The following is a 5416-nucleotide window of genomic DNA, read 5'->3' on the forward strand; positions in this document are numbered from 1 at the left end:
TACCAAGTACTATCAAGACTTGACAAAGAAAACCTAGCCATTAAACTAGAAAAATGCGAATTTGCCAATCCCTCAATAACCTGGCTAGGCTACAAAATAACCCAGTCGGGAATTTCCCCTACCGTAAAGAAGACAGACTCCATAATGAACCTAAAACCCCCCAACACACTAAAACAACTCCGCTCCCTTATGGGCTCAATACACCAACTTATAAAATTCATACCCAACCTAGCCAATCTACTAAACCCTATAAGACCCCTACTAAAAAAAGAAAACATAACAAACAATAAAATACGCTGGGAAGAAATCCATACAACAGCTTTGGACAAAATAAAAGCGGAAATCTCTAAATTTACAGAAAAAAAAACACTTCGATAAACAACGGAAAATACGCCTTAAATGTGATGCAAGCCACACGGGACTTGGAGCGGTTTTAGAACAACAATACCCAGAAGGCTGGTTCCCCATAGCTTATGCCAGCCGATTCCTAAACGAGGCAGAAATGAAATACAGCACCAACGAACTAGAGCTATTATCAGTGGTTTGGGCAACAAATCATTTTAAGTATTACTTAATAGGCTCAAGATTTGAACTATTAACAGATCATACAGCTCTACTTTCGGCACTTAAACCCAACCGGGCCAATAAATCGCGACAAAGCCGACTGATACGCTGGGTGGACAAATTACTACCATTTACTTTTTCAATACAACATATACCAGGGAAAGATATGGGCTTCACCGATTATCTAAGCAGAAACCCACACCAAAAACCTCCCCCAATAAGCCCAGACGATGAACTATTCGTAATTAATAGAAATAGAGAATTTACTTTCATACTTTTGAATGAAGAACGAAAACACAACATTTTTACCAATCAGATCGCTCCATTCGGACAAGCACACAAATCACATGACGTAATTAACAACGCTCAGTGCGAACAAAATAAACCGAACGCTTTTTTGCCATTTCTCTTGCCATAAACAGTCACACTCTTTCTCGCTAGTTAATTCAAATTTACATCCAAATTCAAAATTTCATGGTTCCTCGTGCAAAAACATTTCGAATCTCAAAAACATCAAAAATTATTCCAACCCAAACTATCCTAACTTACCGGACAAACAGAAGACACCCCTACTCATTTACCCCAACAATTACTACTTGCAATCCAACCCTAAGATAAACGTTGTTACAAGAAATAGACCGAACCTCAACAAATTGGACAGAAAAATCATAAAAGGAGCTAGAAGACCAAACATGAAAACAATGTCCCATAGTAATCCCGACAACCCCCCCCCCCCCACCCTAAACACTCCAATCTCAGTAGCTACCCAAAACCCCCACCAACCTCGAACATAGGACAAGGCCGAGAACCGATAGACGAAAATAAACATGCACCCTTATTTGAATTTGAAAACGAAACTGCCCCCAATTATCGTCTTAACCTTTCCCGTGTATTCGGTGAAGAATTCTTAGCGGAGGCTACCCTGAAAGATAAAAATTTACAAACTATTATCCGACTAGTAAAAAACCACGATTGGGAAGAATTAAAGCTAGTTTCAAAATACTATTACAACTTGCGAAACGACCTAGCCGTGGCCCGATCGGGATGCCTGTTATACGACGGCAAACTAGTTATTCCTCACCAACTCCAAAATCTGGTCATCAACGCAGTACACCGAACCCACCCGGGCCAAGTGGGAATGATCAGATTGGCAAATTTGATTTAGTTTCCCCAGATACATAGAACAATTGCCCTCAGGGCAGAAAATTGCAAGCAATGCCTAGACCAAGGTAAGAACCTAAAACCAATAATCACTAAATCAGAACTAGGAACACTACCTAAGTTAAGCGAATCCAATGAAGAACTACAAATAGACTTCGCTGGACCTATTGTAGACACAAAAAACAATAATATCGAACACTATATACTTGCCGCTGTAGATAGATTTTCACGTTATCCATTCGCACTAGTTCACACAAACTGTGACACGCAAACTGCAATAGAATTTCTCAACCAATACTGAAAGTTCCACGGAATCACACACAGCATCCGCTGCGATCAAGCACAGGCGTTCAAATCGAGAGCATTCGAAATATACTGTAAAGAAAAAAACATAAAACTAATATTCTCCCCCACAAACGACCACCGATCCTCAGGAATGGTAGAACGCTTGATACAAACATTAAAACGAAGATTGGCAACTATGAACATTGACCCCATATGGGACAACACAACCATAGCCGAAAAAATAACAGAATTAATTAGACTAATACCAAATAGAATCACTAAAATTCCTCCTTTCCAAGCACATTTTGGCAGACCAAAAAAAATTGAACTATCTAACATCCTTACAACACCTAGCACAACAAAACTATCATACAACAATATAAAATGATTTTACTTAGACAAACGACCACTCCAGAACCCAAGCCTGACGCCGGCCGCCAATGGGACCGGGACACCAACTCGGAAGTAAACCTGGACATTCAGTACAAACAGGACGACCAGACCCATCAGGAATCCCAATCGGACGAATCCTAGGTGTCGGACACTTCGGAATCGGACAATGCTACACTGTTGCCTTCCCAAAAGGGTACAATAATTCCGTCTAAATTTAAATTCCAAATAGGAGATATGACCACAATTATTGACCAAACACGCCGTAACCTAGCACGAAAAACTATAAGAATAAAAAACCCCGAACCACGAGAAACACTAAAACCCCTTTGGTCAATAATACCAGATGGAACCATAGTTGACTACTCACCTCACACCATAACGATAGACACTCATAATTGTAAAAACACCGTGATACGCAACAATGACATAGCCATATCACCAAAAACACGCCCATTACCACAAGAACCAAAACTCCGCCTAATAAATTTCGTAGCCTGTAAAACAGTTGGAGAGTATAATCGTAACAAACGTAAAATAGAAAAATTCTGTTTAGCGGAAAAAGCACAGCTGGCAAAGACATTCCAAATGGGCAAAAGCTCAAAGAACTCAGCGCAACAAGGGCAACCCAACACTCAACAAGCCCGCAAGCGAAAAGCCACAACGGAAGAAACGGGACCCCAACCAAAGACGCAACAACAAGAAATGTCGACACCCATTGATGACGAACACGCAATCAATACAATGCCAAGCTCATCATTAAATGTCTCCCCAATCTTCACAAAAACAACAGGAGGAAAAAAAAGTTGAAAAAGAAATCCCCAGGGACAACACAAAAGGGAAAACGAACGTGCATACGAAAAAAGGCGACAGTATCAGCAGTCAGAAAGACGGCCAACAATAAACTAACAAAAGCCAAACTTGCGGCCCTGAAACAAACTTACGCCTTCCACATAAGCCAGAGCCCAGTCAACATCAACGAACTCAGCAAAAAACCCACGGCGCGCGTGTTCAAGGAACGATCCCCAGGGCATGCCAAACCGTTTATAATTGCCACGTCGTCATCTGCCGCCGACTTCATGCTCACCCCCAAACGGAGCACCGTGTCGACAATCGCAAGATCACCTCCGATGCGCAATATTGGCGAGTCCAAGGCAGAAGCCACAGTAAAAAAACTGAACGTAGAGAAAGCCATAGCCAACATCTCATTATCCCCAACAACGGATGACTCCACACAAGAACTGAAACGCAGGGACACTACCATAATCGACCTCCTCGATACCTCCGACGACACTCCCCCACAAGTCGCACTAAGCATTAACCCTAACTGTACTACATTCGGACAGGACATAATCATACTATCCTCAGACTCGCAAGACTCCTTCGATACAGCATCCGTCAACTCTGCCCCCACTCGAAATGCACAACTATCCGAACCCATGGACTGGACTCCTGACCCACTAGAACCCGAACGGGACACAAACACTCAAGACACCGCAATAATTGTTGCTAACGAGAACAAGAGTAAAGGACTGTAACACTAGTTCCTCCAAAAGGGGGGGAATGTGGTGAGCCAACTCCTCACACCGTAACCAAGTTCTACCAGTATTAATATAAACTCGTATAAAGACTCCTTATGTTACTATATCTTACTGTTCGTAGTTGTAAATATGTTGCACGCTTTGTTAGTTCATTTGCTGGTTTTACCAGCCATCATTCGTATGCTCCAAACGGAGCGCAAGTGAGAAGCGCACTTGGTGTCAAGATAGATCGAAAAGCAAAAGTGAAGAAGAGAATTAATTCTTATCGCGCTAGCCTTTTACAGCCTCAAGCCTAGCAAACCAATAATCTGCACAAAGAAATTTGTGCACACAACAATTATTATTATTATTATTATTATTATTATTATTATTATTATTATTATTATTATTGTTATTATTATTATTATTATTATTATTATTATTATTATTATTATTATTATTATTATTATTGTGATTATTATTATTATTATTATTATTAATATTATTATTATTATTATTATTATTATTATTATTATTATTATTATTATTATTAAAATTATTATTATTATTGTTACTATTAGGGTTATTACTATTATTGTGGTTTTTTGTTTTTATTATCCAATTCTATCAGTTTTATAGAGTTTTCATAATATGTGACAAAAAAGTGTTCCGTCATCTAACAGTGTAGAATTAAAGTCAGTTTCTCTAATTTCAATTATAACTGAAACCACTGGTATTGAATGTATGATAGTGTCCATATTTTGTTAAATTGTTGATGCTTCGAGAGTTGTTTTTATAATTTCTGTGATTTTGGTAAATGTGAATGATAAGTTTTCAGCATTATGGTTCCGCAGTTGAATTAGTTAAAGATCGATCTTTACTTTTTGCTTAATTTCAGAATTGTGCTTCTGTAATGGTTACAAAATTGTCCGGAAACCATTTTGAAGCGTTTTTGTGTTGTAACGCTTCTGGTATTTTATCCATTAACTGAGGGTATGTCTCTGTTATTAAATTTGTAGCTGAAAAAATATTGCATACAAGAATCGTCCAGAATCTATGTATATACCACAATAAGAGAGTGAGATAATCTAATATCTCTTCTTCTGGTAGATCTGCATCTTTTACTGAGCTAATATGCGGTTTTATAATGTGAGTTAAACCCGCCATTTAGTGTCTAGCGATTTTTTAAGTAGGCTTTTTTCGTAATTGTACAGCAGCAGTGTTTAAAAAGTGTTGATGCTAGTTGTTTAAGAAACTCAAATGACGACTTTCTAAATGCACCTATTCTATCAGACGATTGTAATTCTGTGTATAATCCGTTGAGAAAATAAAAAAAAATGTCTGATAGTTGATAGTGAATTAAAAAAAGTATCATGTTTAAGTGAAGTATAAACATCATTGAGGGGGTCAGCGATAAAAAAGAATTGTGCCAGTGAGTTTAGTTTCACAGATCTCGATTAAATATGAAAGAAAAGCTATCCGAGAGACTTGTGAAG

This window comes from Convolutriloba macropyga, chromosome 10 (assembly GCF_964194025.1).
Source record: "Convolutriloba macropyga chromosome 10, txConMacr16.3, whole genome shotgun sequence".
In the NCBI taxonomy this organism is placed as follows: Eukaryota; Metazoa; Xenacoelomorpha; order Acoela; family Convolutidae; genus Convolutriloba; species Convolutriloba macropyga.